The 19657-nt window shown below is 52.5% G+C and overlaps 1 long non-coding RNA gene across 1 annotated transcript; it reads left to right on the forward strand.

Moving 5' to 3' along the window:
- The first annotated feature begins 9218 nt into the window (after window positions 1–9218).
- Window positions 9219–17210, forward strand: LOC142875651 (uncharacterized). The gene is made up of 4 exons (XR_012922972.1): window positions 9219–9376; window positions 9649–9741; window positions 14433–14631; window positions 17066–17210. It is a non-coding gene; the product is annotated as an uncharacterized LOC142875651 (long non-coding RNA).
- Window positions 17211–19657: the final 2447 nt, after the last annotated feature.

Genomic DNA, 19657 nt, shown 5'->3' on the forward strand with positions numbered 1-19657 from the left:
CCCACAAATGATGACATCTCTATACCATGACATTTCTTAGACATGCCACTAGAGAGGGGACTCTGCACCCTGGGGCGAAGACATGCACAGGAATCAGAAGCCAAAGATAAATATTTATGACAGAGTTGGGGGCTGTGAAGAGAAGAGCAAAAATGGACATGAAACAAGTGCCTAGTTTTGAGGGGCAGAGGCTGGACGTTACATGAGCATTACCTTCTTTACACTAGCTAGGTATTATTGTGAATATATATATATATATTTTTTTTGAGACAGGGTCTCACTTTGTCACCCCAGCTAGAGTGCAGTGGTGTCATTTATTATAGCTCATTGCAACCTCAAACTCCAGGGTTCAACTGATCCTCCTGCCTCAGCCTCTCTGATAGCTGGGATTACAGGCACGTGCCACCACGCCCAGCTATTTTTGGTATATATGGATCTCGCTTTAACTCTGGCTGGTTTTGCACTCCTGGGGTCAAGTGATCCTCCCACCTTGGCCTCCCAGAGTGCTCGGAGTACAGCTGTGAGCCACTGCGCCTGGCCTATTTTGTCTATTTTTATAGGAAGGAAAATGGAGGCTCAATGGGGTCACTTGGTCAGGATCACTCAAGGGTGCTAAATGTTGGAGCTGAAATGTGACCCTGGGTAAGTCTGACCTCAGTGATGATGTCTCCCTCGGACCAAGAAGTTACTCCAGTGGGTGTGACTGCTCATTCCAGCAAACTAAATGCATCTGCATCAAACATCTCAAAAAGGGTAATTTGGGGCAAATGAGGGCAAATCACAGATAGCAGCATCTTAAAGCTGACTATTTTCACCCAGGAATGTCAAATTTAGGAATTTATCCTAAGAAATGGTAATCCAAAAAAATGCAGATAAGAGCTTATACATAGAAACGTTCAACAAACATGTTATTTATAATAGCAAAACATGAGGAAAGAGTTCAAACACCCAACAACACAATAATAGAGAATTAAGTTGTAGTTGTAACTACATGATAGAATATCGGGCAACCATGGCAAATAATATTAGTGAAGAGTTTTTAATAACATACAAGAGTCTTAAAAACTAATGGATAGTAAGGTAAGATACCAAATTTTGCATACCGTAAGAACTCATTTATGTAAAATGACATTTAGAGAGAGTGAGAGATACAGACCAAAATTGTGTGTGGTAGGTTCATTGGTGTCCATATTTTTTAAGTAACAGCTTAATTGAGATAGAATTTACACACTAAAAAAATCCCCTCTTTTAATGTGTAAAATTTATGAGTTTTAATATATTCATAGAGATGTACAACCATCACCACTGTCAAATTTTAGGAAGATTTCATAATCCCATACCCATTCACAGTTACTTCTATTCCTCCTACAACTAGTTTCTGGTGAACACTAATATATCTCCTGTCTCTATAAATTTGCCTATTCTGGACTTTTCCTATTAATTAAATCATAAAATATGTGACCTTTTGTGATGGGCTTCTTTTATTTAGCACAATGTTTTCAAGGGTCATTCATGTTGTAGTGTGTATCAGTACTTAGTACCTTTTTAAGGCTGAATAATATTCCATTGTATGGATGGATAGATAACATTTTGATTATTCATTCATAAGTTGACAGACATTTGGATTATTTCCACTTTTTGGCTATTATGAATATTGTTGACATGAACATTGATGTATGATATATTTTCAATTATCTTGGGTACATACCAAGAAGAGGAATTGCCAGTAACTCTATATTTAATATTCTAAAGAATTGCCAAACTGTTTTCCAAAGTGGCTGTACTGTTCTATATTCTCACCAAGGATTGGGGGCTTCAAATTGCCCACATCCTTGCCAACACTTGTTATTGTCTTTCTTTATTATTTTAACCATACTAGTGGATGTGAAGTGGTATCTCATTGTGGTTTTGATTTGTGTTTCCTAATAACTAGGCCTCTTCACTGTCTTGTCATGTATATATTGGTCATTTGTATATTTTTTTTTAGTGGATTTCAATGGTACCTTTGTGTATTTTCTTTGGAGAAATATCTATTGAAATTCTTTGCTCATTTTTAAACTAGGTTATTTGTTATTGTTTTGCATTGGGTTGTAAGAGTTCTTTATACATTCTGGATGCTAGTGCCTTATCAAACATGATTTTCATCCATTTTCTCCCACTCTAGGCTGTTTTTTCACTTTCTTGATGGTATCGTTGATAGCATGAATGTTTTTAATTTTGAGGAAGCCCAATTTATCTGGTTTTTCCTTTGCTGCTTGTGTTTTTGATGTCATATATAAGAAACCATTGCCTAATCCAAGTTCATGAAGATTTACTCATATAAATTTTCTCTAAGAGTTTTACAGTTTTAGATCTTACATTTGGGTCTATAATCCACTTGTATACAATGTGAGCCAGGAATCTAACTCCATTCTTTTGCATATGGATATTAGTTGTTCTAGCACTGTTTGTTGACTGGGTTGTTCTTTCCCCAGTGGATTGTCTTGGCTTTTCTTGCCAAAAATCAATTGACGGTAAACATAAGGATTTTGTATGTGGACTCTGAACTCTGTCCCACTGATCCGTGTGCCTCTGCTCGGGCCAGTGCCACACCGTGTTGAACACTGCAGCTTTGCAGTGAGTTTTGAAATCAGGAAGTGAGGGTTCTCCAACTTGCTGCTTCTTTTTAGAGATGGCCGTGGCTCTGCTGAGTTCCCTGCAATTCCATGCGAATTTCAGGATTGGCTTGTCAATTTCAACAAGAAAAGGCAGCTGGGATTTTGACAAGGATTTTACTGAGTCTGTAGATCTGTTTGTTCAGGATCGCCATCCCGATAACCGAATGATGGCTGCACCTACGTTAAATCCCGCGGCGTATTCTGAGCTGTGAGTGAACGCCTTTTCTGCCTGGCAGGAACAGCTCCCCCCCCCACCCCACCCCCCATCCATGCAGGCTTGGAAATTACATCTATGTGGAGACGACCGATTAGGGCACGGCGGCTGCTCCCCCGAGGCCAGTTCTCGGCCACTCCATACACCACCCGGCTTCTATTACTTAGTCTAGCAAGGCTTTAAATACCTCCGGGCACCCCTTGCCATTTCCTGCGGAATACTATTTCACAGTCTAATAGGGCTTCCTGAGGGAATTTCCCCTGCTACTTAGCCCACATTTCATTTCGAGTTTAAGGCCACTGCCTTCTCAGGGCCACGCCTTTCCAGACTGATTTACCTATTCCCACCTTCCATCATCTCAGAGGTCGGATTCTTTCCGGGTTGCTGGGAAAACTCCGCCAGGTTTCACAGATGAGGGCTCACAAAGGAGGTCCCTGGTGAGGGCTGACACCAGCCCCCCTTGGGCTCAGGAAGCCAAGAGCACATGTGACCAATCCAAGGAGACCAAGGAGCCGAGGTCCTCCTGGCCAACAGCTCGGGGAGCCCTTCCTGGAGCTTGGAGAAGAAAGACCGACCCCTGAGAGAAGACAAGATGCAGCCATCAGCCCGAGCCCTGCAGCAAGCAAGGGAACAAGGCAGGGGCTCAGACCCACATTGCTTTTTCTCCCAAACCCGCATTCTTTCCAGTGCATAGCTGTGCCTCAGTTTCCTCGCCTATGGCGGGGAGCTGACCCAATGTCACAGAGCTGCTTAGAGGACTGAGTGGGAGAATCTAGGTGGGAAAACCAGGCTCGATAAACGGTGCATTGCTTTCTTCCTTTCCTGCCCCTGGGTGGCTGATCAGGGCCACTTCTCCACGTAATTTAGCGAGGCGAGTGTCTGTGGTCCCTCTACTCCCGCCTCCTGCCCTGCACTGATAAGTTTTATTAGCAAAGAGGGAAGGGATTTACTGTGACCGATTTTCTTCTGGGCTTTTCAGGAGGAATTGATGGAGCTGCCTGGTTTTGAGCTGGCACTTCGTCCTGACCGCACCACCGGCCTGTGGGGGTGCCGGGCACCCCGGAGACCTGTGTCTGGTCTGGGGCCTGGGGGCCGGGCACTGTTATTCTTTTGAAGTGGAAAATCATCATTTGGCTTCTTGGGTTTATGCACCCTGCTTGGGGGGGGGGCAGCTGGAATTTGCGGGAAAACCACCGTGCTGTCTGCTCGGCTCTCAATAGGCGGCTGGGGACGAGACTGCACCTGCCAGTCCCTCACCTGCCTTTCCGTGCTGCGTCACAAGAGCCAGTTCTCGGGCGACTTGGTGGCTCTGCTGAGCTGGGGCTGCTTCTCAGCTTCCTGAAGAGGGGTGTGTGTGTGTGTGTGTGTGGGTGTGTATGTGTGGGTCAGGGCAGGCGTGTGTGTGTGCACGTGGGTGTATGGGTGTGCGCTCTGTATGTGAGTGTGTATGCATGGGCGGGGAGCACATGCATGTGCTTGTATGTGTGCGTGTGTGGGCATGTATGTGTGTGAAGGTGTGTGTGTTTGGGCACAAGGATGTGAGAGCATATGAGTGTATCACCTGAATGTGGGGTGTGTGTGTGTGTGTGTGTGTGTGTGTGCGTGCGTGTACGCATCAGCTTCTGCTGCCACTGGTGCTAGATGGGAGTCCAGGGACCTCCTCAGCGGTCAGAGCTCTGGGAAGCCCCTCCCCCAGTGCCCTCGGCCTCCCCGGTGAGCACTGGCATGCGGGAGCCCCCACTTGAGTCCTGTTCTGCCTCACGCCCATCGTGTCCCCTCCCCCACCCCCGCAAGTTCATGCTCACTCACGCTTCAAGGTCAACTTGTGCCATCCTCCACCTCCTCCTGGAAGCCCTCCCATTGTGACTCCCACCCTGGGCCTGGGTTGAGCCCCTTTCTCCGTGCTTTTGTGCATGTCAGCACTACAGATTCTGTCTCGCATGAGCATGCGGGTCTGGTCACACGCCTGCTCCCCACCCAGACCGCGAGCTCCCTGGGAGGGGCTGCTGGCCGGCTCTTCCCTGCCTGCCAGGGCCCAGAGCCACGGGCACCCACCTCCCAGACACTCAGCCGCGTGTGCGGAATGGCGAATGAATGAGCAGAGGCTCTTGGTGTCTCAGCCTTCTCTTGTGCGAACTGCAGGAAAAATGGCTGGGAGGATTATCTGAGACGAGCCGTATGCAAGCACGCTGTGAAATGCCGAGTATCACAACGACACGGCCCTCTTGGGGTCGGGGGCACCCGACAGCTGAACAGGACGGCAGGCGGCAGGCCTGGTGGGAAGAGAGCAGGCTTGGGAATCAGAAGGTGCTGGTTCAAATCCTGGTTCCGCCACTCAGCGTCTGGCCCTGGGTGAGCCGCTTCCCGCTCAGCCTTCAGCCCACAGCCGGGGAGGAGAGCTGCTCCCACTTTCCTCTTCGGTGCCAGGAGCAGCCTCCGCAAAGGGCACGGCACACCAGGTGTCCGATGCAGTTACGCAGAGGAATACGCACGAGGACGGGGCACTGCCCACAGAGCTGCTGGCTGCACAGGAAGGTCCCAGGACCTCGAGCAGGGGGCGGTGAGCATGCCCAGAGACGGGAGCCTGGGGCTGGGCTCAGAGAATGGGGGCTTTGGCACAGCAGGAGGGGACCAAGATTGGGGAGGGGACGAGCCAGAGTGGGCACGTGATGGATGAGTGTGGCCACCTGAGTCAATGTCGTATTAGTTCACTATCCCTGCTTAACCGGCCACCAGAAACTGAGTGGCCCCAAATAACCCTCATTCGATATCTCACACTTACAGGCCAGACGTCTGTGCCAGGCTTGACCGGATCTCCACTCGGGGTCTCTCAATGGGAAGTCAAGGTGTCAGCCAGGCTGTGTTCTCATCTGGAGGCTCAACTAGGGAAAAGGTTTGCTTCCACCTGCCCTCAGGCTATTAGAAGAATTCTCCTTGCAGCTCTGGATTTGACGGGACTGTTTTCTTGCTGGCCATTGGCTGGGGTCTGGCTCAGTTCCCAGAAGCTGCCATTAGATTCTAGCCACATGTCCTTCTGCCAACACAGCAGCTAACTCCTTCCTTCCTTTCTGCTCACCTCCTCTTCAGAAACCGCAGGGTCCCTCGATACACACTTTCACCTGATTAAGTCAGGCCCACCCAGGGGCACTTCCCTTTTGAATTACCCAAAGCCAACTAGTTTGGCACTTTGCACCTACAAAATCCCTTCAATTTTGCCAACTGTAGCCTAATCATAGGAGGGACAGCCCATTATATTTACAGGTATCCACCCATGCTCAGAGGAAGGAGATTATACAGGTCTCGTGCACAGTGGGGGCTGGGGGTGGTCATCTAATTCCGTGCACCAGAGGGCCATCAGCGGTCTTGCCAGGTTGTGTTCTGGGGCCAGACTTCTGTGAAGGAACAGCTTTGCTGTCCGTTCCATGCCGACCCCCATAGCCAACGAGGCCAGCAGCGGGAGGGTGACCAAACGTCCCTGCTGGCTTACACAGTCCTGGGTTGTGCCTGTTTTGGGGGTGTGATTATTAACAGTCCCCTCTTTTGCTCTCAAAACTGACCTGGATTGGAGGGAAATGTGTATTGTCCCTGGGGTTAGAGGAGGCAACCTCTCCGCGGGGTGTCCCAGGCTCTTCTGGAAGAAAGAGGATGGAGGCAGGTAAGCTGTTGTCATGGGCAATGTGAGCGAAACTGCCCCGGCCAGGGAAAAGCTTTGGAAGGAGAATGTCAAGGAGAGACCGTGCTAAACACCAGGAGGTTTGGATAAGGTGTCTTCCTGCGTCCTCACAACAGTCCAAGGAGAAAGCATCGTCCCAAATTTATGGGGCTGAGGAAACTGAGGCTCAGAAGGTGACATTGACCAGTCTATAGTCACACCACCTGTAAGTGGGGGATTTGGAGTTCAGGGGGACCTGCCTGACCCCACATCAAGTTGGCTGTACTGCCCTAACCGCCCCCCTGCCACCGTGGCCATTCCAGCTGCTTGCACCGTGCCCTTCCTTGATGGTTGCCTATTTATTTTCTCAGTGACTTTTTCCCCCCACTGAGAAACACCAAGTTACAAGGCTGATTTCTGAGATGTGATGAACTCACATCATGGGTGCTGGGTGCTGGGATCTATTCCGCTACGGGACCTATTCCACCCACTCTCCAGCATCAGGGTTTCTCCTGAGAGTGACGTAAACAGACTCTCCACCCTAGAATGGATCTTGCACGTCAGCTCCACAGGAGCAAAATGACATCTTCTTCATCGCTGCCTCCCCAATGTGTAGCCTATGCTCCAGTCCATGGCTCTCACTAAATATTTGTTCAAAGGATGAGTGAATAAACCCTTGACTCCAGGGAAACTTAACTTTAATATCAAAGCCAACTCATCTCTTTGAAAATGCATTTCTACAAAGAATCAGCAGTGCCCAAGGATTCTACCACCTGGCTGGCTAAACCTTCCTTTCGCAAGACCCAGGGCCACGAGACCGAAATAATACACGTTTTTAGGTAGTGACTAAGGCTCTTGACGAACACACGTCTTCCGAGTCTGAGAGTGAATGAAGCAATCAATGGCCACGTCAGTCGACTCATAGAGGAGGATGAGCAGGAGAGATCTGCACGGCTTTCTGAACGGCGCACGTGGGTGTGCAGGGTTTGTGCTGACTCAGAAGGCTCAGAGTCGTGTGCAGTGGGTGGGGACCTGCTAGAGCCTGCGGGTCGGAAACCCGACGGGAGGGGTCTCATGCGGGACGAAGCGACACTGATTGCCGCGCTCACCTTTGTGTGCACACAGGTAGCGCTGATTGCGGGACGGTGCCGGCGAGCGTGGGGGCTCGATCCCCCGCTGCAAGGGGCCGGCGGGGCATCTGATGGCATTTGCCACAAAAATCCCTCTTGATTAATCAGGCTGTTACAATCTGTGAGTCAGAATTGCTCAGAGGGAGAAATCCGCCTTGAGTGGAGTTGCGCTGAACTCAGACGCCAAGGCAGGTAAACCCTCCAGAAAGCAGAGGCGGCTGGTGGGAAGGAGCTTCTTTGTGCGGGCACACACGCTTTGTGGGCAGACCGGGGCTGCAGAACAAAGGTGAGAAAGAAAGAGAGAGAAAGAAAGGCTCGGGGAATTATACTTCCAGTTCTCAGGGACTGGGGAAGGCCACGGAAAGCAATCTGCATTTCTTTTTTTTTTTTTCCTTTAAGGCAATTTTATGTCAGGGCAAATGCATAATCTTTGGGCTCTCCTAGGCCTGGGAGTGGTGCCATTTCTACCACCTATTAGCTGTGTGACCTTGGCAGGCTGTAAGTGCTCTGAGCTTTTGTTTTCTTATTTGTTAAAAGGGGAAAATAATAACTACTCGCACTGCCAGGGTTTTTGTAGAATGAGATACTACATGGAAATGCCTATGTCTCTCCTGGGCTTTGAATGAATGTTAAAGTCCTTCCTCACCAGGGGACCCCAAACAGCAATAACAAAAGGTATATGTAGGCCAACAAAGACTGTTTTCAAAAACATTATAAATATTACTCATATGAAAAGTGTTGTAGAGGTATGCAAATGGACTCTAGTTGAACATGTTATTTTTATCAAAAATAATAGAGTTACACAAAATATTAGGAATTCAAGCCATGCGGGGCTGCCCAGCCATAGGGACTGCTTGTTCTTCTGGGGCTGCAGCCGTGCACGTTCAGACCCACGTGTGCTAGTGCAAGTGAGCCAGCCTCCACTCTTGAGCCAAACTCGTGTGTGTGTGACCAGGCCCCGGACTTGCACACCAAGTGCAAGGCCCCACCCTGGGGGGAAGAGGCAACAATCAGAATAGGAGCAGCCTCCGGGTTGAAGACTTCTTCCTGCCGCCTCCTGGCTCCCCACTTTTGGCCAATTGCGGCTCTCTTCCATTTTTGACCCTCTGCCTTGAATGTACCCTTCCTTCTCTGTGCTTGACCTTAGCTCTGCCCCCTGGAATACCGCTGCCTCTGGGCCTTTTGAGAACTCTGCCGACTCCATTCAAGGAGAGGAATCAAATCATCAAGGGGTTGTTTCTTCCTGAAAGAGAAAAAGAAGGATGTTGCTTTTTGCATTGATTACAGGTCAGCACCTTCTCTTTCTTTGTGAGGCAGATGAAGCCCAGATCCGAGACCAAGGGAGCCCGGGGAGGCAGTGGGCTCTGTGAAAGGCAAGCTCCGTCCTGGCCTCGGCACAGTCACAGCTAAGCCACCCAGACGCCTGCCAAGCAACTGAGTATTTTTTAATCATTATTTCTCTCTTCCAGGGGAGAACAGAGTCATTTGTAGCCTGGCAACAGAGATCTGCATGTTCTTCCTCCATGCCAAGCCGTAAACACAGCCTTCCGTCTGCTTAGCCTAATGATGCTAAAAGGCCAGTGACCAGGAGAAATTGGGGTGGTGGCGTCAACGGCTGCAGGCATGGGTGGTGCAAACAGGCCAGCAGTGAGTGTTGCAGAAATGGGCACCGTGACCGATGGGCGCTCAGTAGAGCCCGAGCTCTCACTGGGAGAGTTCCACAGTAAGGACAAGGAGTCCCTTCCAAACTCTAATCTCTGTTTCGTGCACCAGTCGGGGATGAGGTTTGGAGCCCACGGTGGGGGAGGGGGAGGGGAAGCGTGCTATGTGGAAGGGCTGCAGGTGGCGAGGCTGGCCTTGGCAAGGGGCTCTGCAGCCCTGCCTGCCAGGGAGCCCCTCCCGCTCCCTCCTGGGGCACCCCACCAGTTGCTGCTGACACCACCTCCCACCTGTCCCCCGTACACCTCTCTGTATTTTTCTCTGGTCTGGGCACAGACCCTTCTCCTCAGGGTGCCACAGCAGGCCAGAATGGTTCAAGGAACATGTTTTTGAAATGGAAGGAGAAACAGACCAGAAACACTGACACAGGTGAGTGAGCCCCCCACCATTCAGCATCGCCTTAGGAAGGTTTGTGGAGGAGTGGTCAAGAGGGGCCTTGGGGGCAGACTGCCTGGCTGCTGATTACCAGCTGGGAGGCCCTGGCGGGTTCCTTCTCCTCTATAAAGTGGAGGTAGAAATAATTGCTATAAAATGGGATTCGTGTGACGCACTTAGAACAGGGCCTGGCAATGGGAAATAAGTGTTAAAAGAATGTTAGCCATTACTGTTGTTGTTGTTACTGTTGCTGAAATATTTGATAGTGGGCAAATAGCACTCGTTCCGTTTGCTCCTCTCGGGGTTGCTGTGAGGTTTAAATGAGATTATTCGTTGGCCTCGTTTAGCGCAGTTCCTGGCACCAAAGCTGGCTCTGCAATCAGTGTTTCTATGGATTGCTTCTGTGGGCTAAGGCCACAAGGGGTGTGACAGTGCCCACCTTGCAAAGCCCTGGACTCTGCTCCCCAGACAGAGCCAGGAGGACGCGTACAAGGTCTAAGAGTACGTCCCACAGATTCCTTCCTCTGCACAAAGGAGAAATAACCTTACAGCGGAGAGACTAGGCACACACCACCTTAACCAGGGGTCGGAGCAAGCAGGGCCTACGTCAGGACAGACCTACCTCCCGTGCCCCTTGGTGCCATGCACTGGGAAGGACACGCCAGCCCTGCCAGAAATGCGGAACCCGGATCTTACTTGAGAAAATACTGGATGAACCCAACTGAGGGACGTTCTGCAAAACAGCTGGCCTGTACTCAGAACTATCAAGGTGAAGAAACAAGAAGAAAGACCGAGGAGCTGATCTAGATCAAAGGAGATTGAAAAGAGGTGACGATGCAATGCGATGTGTGCAGCTGGCCCGGCTCCAGGACCGGGCAGGGTGGGCACCGCAGAAGGCGGGCGGAAGCCCTGCAGCCGGTGCTGTGCTCGCCTTCCCAGAAAGCAGGGCAGTGGGATGCAGGAATACTCAGGCCCACCCTTGGGCATCTTTCTGCCCCACCCCCTCCCTGCTCACAGATGCTCACCATTGTCTTCCCAAACCACAGGTGCTAGCCCTAGGGTGGAATCGAGGGAGCAGGATTTCCTCTGTCTTGTTGCATTTCCAGGGACGTTTTGGGACATCTCACAAATTGGCCCCCTATGCCATTGCCCAGCTGGCCTGGCCTTTGCACGACCCCCGAAGACTTGGACCAGCTGGGGCAGCTGTGCCTTCTCTCTGACCCAGCCTTTGAGTCAGACCGTACCTGTCCCCCTGCGCCTCACTTCCTGCCCCGTCCTTCTTCCACCCGCTGCTGCCCTGCACTCCCTCCTGGGATTTGTTGGCAATACCAGATAGGGCTGGAAGAAGCTCTGGTAGCCTGGCCCTGAGCAGGATCTCAGGCAGGGCTACTGGGCTGATGTCCCCAAGCTACACTCCCTGACCCCTGTGTCACCTTGGTGCCAGGAAAACAGCCCAGTGTGCTAAGAGAGCACCCCTAGGCATGGTAGAAACCCAAGAGTCACTGTGGGTTAGATCTGGGCCCCAGGGACTGGCTGGCTGTACAACCATGGGCAAGATACTTCATCTCCCAGGGTCTTGGTTTTCCCATCTGCAAAGTGGGGCTGATAACCCACCTCTTGGGTTTACCAAGAGTCTTCAGTGAAATTATGGCCTAAAGGCACCTGTTCTTTCATTCCATAAATATTTGGGGGCAGCCCTATGTGCTGGGCCCTGCGCCAGAGCATAGCAGGGACTTAATTGACTATTAGTTTTCCTAAGCCCCTTCCCGTCACCCAGATAGACTGCAGAGATCACAGGAAAGAGCTGACAAAATGACCCTGTATTCTTCTCTTCCAGGCAGTACTGGAAGGGAAACCGTGTCCGGCATAGTCCGGTGCCACTGCCCCAAGAACAAGCGTGCAGAGCAAAGGCTCAGGCCAGCATGGTCAGGCACGGCATCCCTTGGGTGGCCCATGGCTCTGCTCTCCGCAGCCAGCCACTGGTAGCAATATGGCAGGGAAGGCACCCGCAGATGCCCTGAAAGTCCCACCCTCAGCCAGCACTTCACCAGGTTAAGGTCTAGGGCAAGTTCAGAACTGGAAAGTCCAGGCAGGTCCCAGGCTTGAGGGCTGGAGTGCCGGGCCCAGAGGGGCAGAAGGCAGGTGAGCAGGGAAGGAACTCACAGAACATTCAGCCCACTCGTGGAGTTTCCAGCCAGCGCTGGGCACAGGCTTCCTTGGGGTGGGAAGGTTGACTGTGATCTTCAGAGTGTGCACATGATTTTATCTAATCCTCAAGAAGCCCATTTTACAGATAAGGAAACTGAGGATCAGCTGCAGCCAATGGCTTGTCTAGCATCACCTTACGTGTTAGAATCGCAATGAGAACTCTAGTTGGCCAAGTCTTCCTGCCACTTAACACCCACCCAGACCATTAGGGGACATATTTCATCAGCAACTTAACAAAATCTCGCCCCTGAGCCAAAACCTAGAACAATCCATATTTAAGAAACCACATGAGCAGAACTAGCCCCTTGTCCCTCACCCCCAACACCTGATTAATCTGGACAGACAAGAACCACAACCACACCTTTTATTATTTAATTGAAGTATGTATATGATTAGAGGTGCTGTGCTGGTGTCTGAAAGGAAATCCACACCCCCGGCTCGCCAAAGTCGGGCAGATGTGAGCTGGACAGGGGGACAGAAAGACCAGAGAGTGATTATAGGGATGGGGGTGCATTTGGCAGGGGGCGCTGAGCCCAGAACTAACCAGCTCTGGGCTCTAAACTGGAACATTATCATCACCATGTTGAAACCTCCCATGGCCCGGGCTTTATGTGCCAAGTTGGGCACGAGCATTTTTGTTTAAAGACAATCACCAGCATGGGCTGCCCCCCAAACCTAACCCCCAGTGCACACTTGATCTCATCTGGGGCCCCACCGCCTGGCCCGCTGCTGCCCGGGGCTGCCGTTTTCCTGGTCCCGTTTCCCGGCCGGCGCTGGCACCACTGGCTGGCAGTGGCTCTGGAACTGGAAATCCCAGGAGGCCCAGGATGTGCAGCCTGAAGACAAAACGTTGTCAGGGCTGTTCCCTAGCAACCCAGGCTGCTCGCAGCAGCCCCAGCTCCCCAGCTGACGCCCTTCCCTCCGTTTGCACCGAGGCGTTTGGTTTTAGGTGCTCCGGGACGCTTTTCTAATGTCCCTTCAATGATCCACGAAGCCATTTGCTTATAAAATCTCCCTCCCCCCCTCCTCCCGCCCCCGCCCCCGCCCTTCCAACAGCGTTTAGTGCGGTGAACCCTCCGTGGCGGAGGCAGCAAACACATCCCTGGGTGGCTTGTCGAACAAAGCCCTCATTCCACCGTGGTGGCAGCAGCGTGGGGGGACTTCCCTAGTGGTGACACTGCCGCCGCCATGGGCTGCGCTGGGAGGGGGGCCGGAGGGCCGGACGGGACCCAGAAGACCAGAAGGGAAACAAGCCCAGTGCCAGGCAGCGGTGGAGGGGAGGAGGGGAGGAGGGGAGGAGGAGGAAGAGAGGAGAGGAGAGGGAACGGCCACTCCGTTTATTTATTATGATGCCAGTTGCAGTGTCAGTCTCATGTGTGGGGAGCAGACTGTATTTTATGTTTTAATCCTCCAAGCTGTGTGTGTGGGCTGGGGATAATTACATTGAAAAATGTGGGTAATATGCGGAAGGTTCTTTTTGTGGGGAGCGGGATGCTCCAGTGGAATATCTCCCTCATGGCAACCGACGCCTTTTCCACACACCGCTCGGAAGGTGCCAGTAATTAGGAGCGCAGCGGAAGCGCAGGCCTGCCCCCCAGCTGGGCCAGGGCCTCCTCTGCTGGAGGGGAGGCCCGGGCATCCAAGGAGCGGCGGGCACTGTCCCCTCGCCCCCCGCCCCCGCCCCCAAGGATGACAGGCAGGATACAAATGGGAGGCCTGATTGCTTTCTTGGCCGCAGCCTTGGGGCCAGCCTGGGAAGAAAGAGGGGGGAGCTGCAGGCGGGCTGCTAGGAGACAGCGCAGCACACATGCACACGTGCACGGGCACACGCTCGCAGGGGCACACGCGTGACGCTCCCCGCCCTCACACACCCACACATCATACACATGAGCTTGTGCACATGCTCACGCCTTCACAAACAATGCACCCACATGTGCACATCCACACTCACATTCACACACACACCTGCATGCACGTCCTCACACTTTCACACACAATATGTACACACATGCACACTCTCACATGTTACACGCACATTCATGCGCACACGCAAGTGCGTTCGAATACCGACAAAATCACCTTCCCATGCGCACACATTTACACAAATTCGCACACTTTTACTCACTGTTGTGCATGTGCATGTGCACGCCTCTCCATTCTCTCCCTCACACACGCCCTTGTACATATGCACGCACACATTAGCACACACGCTGTTGCTGCATGGGCTGACAATTGTGAAGTGATCGGAAATATTGTCAGAGACATTTTTATTCAGAATTTAAAAAAAGGGTAAGAAATTGACATCCCCCTACTTCAAAGGCCACAGAAGAATATCCACGCCCTTGACATGCTCAGTGTTTATTTTTGAGTACGCATGCTTTAGTGACTGCACCGCTCACTTAATTTAAGCCACATGGCGAGTGTGCAAACTTTCCCTTGGCTCACGCCGACTGCTGATTTGATGCCTGTTTACCCAGAAACTGCAGATCCAGTGGAAAAAATGCCCCAACCTACTGCGATGCCAATTAGTCTCTCTCCCCACGGTGGGCCAGCATCCACACAGGAGGAAATCTGCAGGGCGGACAGCGAGGTCCTTGGAAAGCCCGGCTGTGATGAATAGGGCTTCTGGCTCCCTTGGGACCCGACTGGTTATTTTGTAGGAAATTGAATTTCTTGGTAAGTTAGGAGATGTGCTAATGAGCACTAATGTGGGGCTGGGAGGGCTGGGGGTGGGCTCCAGCCTGGGCAGCAGCTGGGTCGGCTCCCACTTCTGCCTCTGTGACCCCTGGATCCTTCTCTCCCTGGCCTCCCTATCTGGGCTTTGACAGCCCAACCGGTGCGATTCCACCCCAGGCACGCTCTCCTCCCTGGGCATGCCCCTCCCCAGTCCAGGCCTTCCTGTCTCTCTCTCTCTCTCGAGTCTATATTGACGCCGAATTGCCCTCTACCCCTGGCCTCTGGCAACATCCAAACCTTCCACGGGCAGAAGCATCTGAAACAACCCACAGCCTACAGAATTTAGCCAGAATCTCTCAGTCTGATGCATACGGCGTCTTCCCTGTGGCCGGCCTACCTTTTTAGCCCCAACTTCTCCTAGTTCTCTGCTCTGTCCACTCTGCTGAGCTGACAGCACTGGTCATTGCTCCCTGAGCTCACCCTGCTCCTGCACCTGGGCCTACACACTGGCTGACAGGAGAAGGTTCCAGACCCTCTGTTAGCTCCCATTGCAGGGAGAGTAGAAGTCAAAGTCCCCGGGGCTTGGGGTATCTACAGGCCTAGACAATTTGGCTTCCTGCGCTGCCCTGAGTTTCCTCCAGTTGTGTTTACCTTCGTTCACTCTGCCCCGGCCACGCTGGCCAGCCCCAGTGCCAGGCATGCCCCCACTGCAGGGCTTTGCACTTGCTCTTTTTGTGCCTGGAAAGTTCCCCACCCACATATCCACATGGCTCACTTCCCACCTTGGTAGGTCAGTCTTGAACTGTCCTGTCCATCAGGTCATGCCTGGCCACCCTGCTTAGAGTGCCACCCTCCCCCCAGTCCTGAGTCCTCCACACCCCTCCTCTGCAGCCCGACCCAGCACGTGTTACTGCAGAGGGAGCTTCGGGCAGCCAAATTGTCTAGGCCTGTAGACATCCCCAAACCCCGGGGACTTTGACTTCTACCCTCCCTGCAATGGGAGCTAGCAGAGCTTTGGGAAGGCACACGCTGGGACTGTTTTGGTCACCGCTGTATCTCCCACACCCTACACAGGACCAGCCACTTGGAGGCTGCTCCACAACTGTCTGCCGAAAAAACTAAATTACGAAGCCATGTCAAGCCACCAGTGCCTACCTGGCCTTCCCAGCCCATCTCCAAGGTGGCCTGTTCCCAACCCATCGAGCCTGCCACAGGAGTGGAGCTTTTCTCTCTTTGTGCTCTAAGCATGTGTCAAGGGCTCCTGTTGCATGTGGACCCAGATAACAGACCTAGAATTTTCTTTTAATCGAACATACATTGAGAATTTAAAGTATTTTACATGCATTATCTGGTTTGCTATTCACACACAAAAAATGCATTGAGTTAGGTACTGTTTTTATCCCCATTTGACAGATGAGCAAACTGAGGCTCAAAGAAGTGAAGCGACTCGCCCAAATCACATAGGCTCCCCTGCCTGTGCTCTTTCTGCTGTTCCCCACCATCCACACTACTTATACCCCCTCTCCCTGGTGGGCGTGATCTATGTCCCTTAGCCAGCACCCAGCTCTTCACAATCGAGGGTGGACCACAGGCAAGAAGGCCCCGCTTGTCAGCCAAGAGGGGTCACCACACCCGGCACCCATAGAAGGGGTTTGTTCTCGCCGACAGCGGGTTTCCATTTGAGAGTTTCTAGTCTGGCACTTCCTGGCCATGTGACTCTGGGCATATTTCTTTACCCTTTGAGACTCTATGTCCGTATCTGTAAAATGGGTTTAATACCTCCCTCCAGAAATGAGCACAGTTGATTTGTTCCAGGCTCCAAATAATCTTTCTCTAAATAAATTCATGAATTCCCAACTCAGGGAAGTCCACCTCACCAATTGACTTCTGCACCGTCGCCCAAGATCACTTTTGCTTTATTGGGTGGCTGCCCTGCCCTGCAGTCCCACAGGGGTTAGCGGTCAACTCAACGTGCCAGACCTGTTTCCTGGAAGTTACCCTGTAGCGCAGCTACCTTCCCCAGCCTAGAAGTGGCTGCTGGGTTTTAGGATCCAATTGTAGGTTGCCACAGGGTCCCCAGGGAGGGCTGTGCAGGCTGGTGATGGCATCGTAACAAAACACAAATAACAGGACCAAATCCAGGCTGGTGGGGGTGGAAGGCAGCAGCAGGGAAAGCTGGGCCTGGGAGGTGGGCAAAGGGGCCCCTACCAGCAGGGAGAAGGTGCAGGGCCCGACGATGAAAGCTGGAGGGGGGGGGCGCATGTCTGTCCAGCCCCGAGCCGGGATCCCGGGACTCCTCCACGCCGCAGCCTCCCAGCCGCGGTGCAGCGAACAAAGCCAGAGGTGCCGCTGCAGACATTGCACACGGCGGCTGGGAAACAGGGGCCTCTGTACCTTCCAATGCTCTCATCTCATTAATCTTGTACCTCTGCAGTCCTTCTGAAGAGCGCACTCACAGCGGCTCATTCATTACGGCTCTAATAACAGCGGCAGGCATTAAAGCACCAGGCTGCGGAGGAACTGCCCTCTGCAGCTGCGGAAAGCCAATACCTTTTTAAATACATTTACACAGCAATAAATAAAAGCGGTCTCAGTTTACCTCTTTATTAAACTCTATTTGCTCGTCGGAGTTAAGGGCGGCATTTGTGTCTCGCTATTCAAATTTATTCGTGTGCTTCTCCGGGGCTGGCCACATTTATTCCATCATGCAATAATGGTGGCTGAAGCTTAAGGGGGCCTTTCATCACCAAGCAGCCCTCATTAAGGGCTCTGCTCCAGGCTCCTGGGCTCAATTTGGCCACCACGAAGGCCACCCCCATTATCCAGAGGGGAAAACGAAGGCAGAGAACTAACACGCCTTCATTAGTCTCGCTCAGCAAACAGCCAGCTGACGACCGGAGGCTGATGAGGTCAGTGTCCCCTGGAGTCTGGGGCGGGGAGACTGCCGCTGAAAGGGGGTGCTGTGTTGACGCCCCGCCCCAGCCCGGGGCCCGCCGTCCCGGAGATTCACAGGTGTGCCATCTCAGAGAGGGCTCTGAGGAAGCAGGGGATCTGTGCGGACCGATTTTTGACCTTGGATTTTCTCTCTTTCTCTCTCTTTCAACACCTGATCTGTTTCGGGAACCTGCGTTTTAGTTTGTGGGAAGTGTGGGATTTACCCTTCTGGAAGGTTTTCCCCATTTGAGGCATCTTGGCTGTCCCCATCATGGACAATTTCCTGCCTCCACGCACAGTTCAAGGACTCAAGGGAGAACCCGTGCCTGTCCTTCAGGGGCCGTCTTCTCGAGAATCCTGGGCTCTGATAAAGACCCCAGCGAATGGGCATGCACAGGTGCTGGCAGTAAACACCTGTCCCGAAACCCACGGCTGCCTCCCCCCTTCTGTGTTGGGGCCCAGAGGCCTCAGGCCCCAGCCACTGTCCTTAGACTCAGGCCAAAGCGAGTGGGCACCAGGGTGCTGGCTGGTCCTGACTGGAAGTCTCAGGGGAGGCGGACTCCCTGGCAGGTACTGACCACGGGCTCTGCAGCAGCAGGATGGGCAGAACCCCGCCAGGGTCACATGACAGTGCCCGGGTTTGTGGACCTGGCCACCTGCAGAGATGAATGGTGTCTTACACCCAGTAAGGTCCAGCTGTGAATAAACTGCTCCCCCAGTCCCCCGGGAGTCACACTCACCGGCAATCTTACTGCAATGGCTCACCTGTACTGAGTACCAGGATGTGCCAGGGACACCTTACCCCCAAGGGGACAGCAGGCCTGCGAGGCAGCAGGACATCATTCCCATTTCATGGATGGAAAAAGTAGGCCCAGAGAGGTTGTATGCCCTGCCCATGGCCACACAGCTAGTCAGGATTCCAACTCAGGAAATTCCACTCTGATCCCTGATCTCTGTACTGCCACCCCTCCAGGAGCACTGTCAGGAATCAGCTTTGCACTTCCGGCCTCTGGGAGGCTCTGAGGGATTCCTGCACTAGGGAGTCAGGGGTGCTCTGTGGGGTCAGACTGCTAAGGGAACCCAGGCCCTGCGGCCAGTCCCCAGCTGCAAATTATACTGCTTAGGAGGGTCTTCTTTCCCTAAGACTTTCTACTACTTCCCGCCGCTTCCCCTCCATGCTTCCCCATCACATCCCTAAGAGTGACCTGTCCTGCGCACAGTGGACTGAACAATGACCAGGAGAACAGCCCGTGAGGACTCTGGCCCCAGATTTGCTGCTCTCTGGCTGCACGGCTTTGAGCAAGAATCATGTTGGAGTCAGAGCAGGAATCCATGGTTCCTAAATTCCTCCAAGCCTGGTGCCATGATCTGCTTTGAAAGAAAGCACAGGTGATGGTCTCAGGCTGGCCTGAGTCCCTGCTTCCTGACGTACAATCTGTGTCATTCCAGGCAAGACACTTCTTCTCTCCGGGCCTCAGTTTCCACATTTGGAGGAAGGTTGAAAGAACGCACACTTCACATTCCACGGAGGGCTGTTGTCAGGACTGGACACACAGGTGGTACCCAGCACCTGGCAAACAGTAGGTATATAATAAATGTAATGATTTAGTTCCCTTCCTTCCTCTTAGCCTCCAGGCAGCTGGGGCAGGGGAGGGAATTAGTAAGTTTAAGTTCAGGGAGGAGGAGGGCAGCCTCCCCATTGACTGCTGGCATCGGAACACGGTGTCACAGGCCACGCCTGCTAAGTGGCCCGCCAGCTGCCTGGGAGCGGAGCCGGCTGCCTGTGCGCTTCTGTCCCCAGCACTGGCGCAGTGGCTGGGCAGACACTACTCTTTGGCTGGCCCACCATTCGCTTTCAAGCCCCACTTCTTTCCTCTTGTGTGCCAGAAATTGAAGTCTTGACTTTCCTAGGTGTCCTTGTAGTCACAGTGGCCACTGGATAGAGTTTTGCCCAATGAACTCTAAATAAAAAAAATTTTTAGATCTTCAGGATAGAGGGTGAGATTCTGGAAAAGATTTTGTAGGAGGTCAAGGATTCACTGACTGTCTTGGCCACGGTGATGGTTTCTTGTGTGCGGACATACATCGAAAC

This window comes from Microcebus murinus, chromosome 14 (assembly GCF_040939455.1).
Source record: "Microcebus murinus isolate Inina chromosome 14, M.murinus_Inina_mat1.0, whole genome shotgun sequence".
Classification (NCBI taxonomy): Eukaryota; Metazoa; Chordata; class Mammalia; order Primates; family Cheirogaleidae; genus Microcebus; species Microcebus murinus.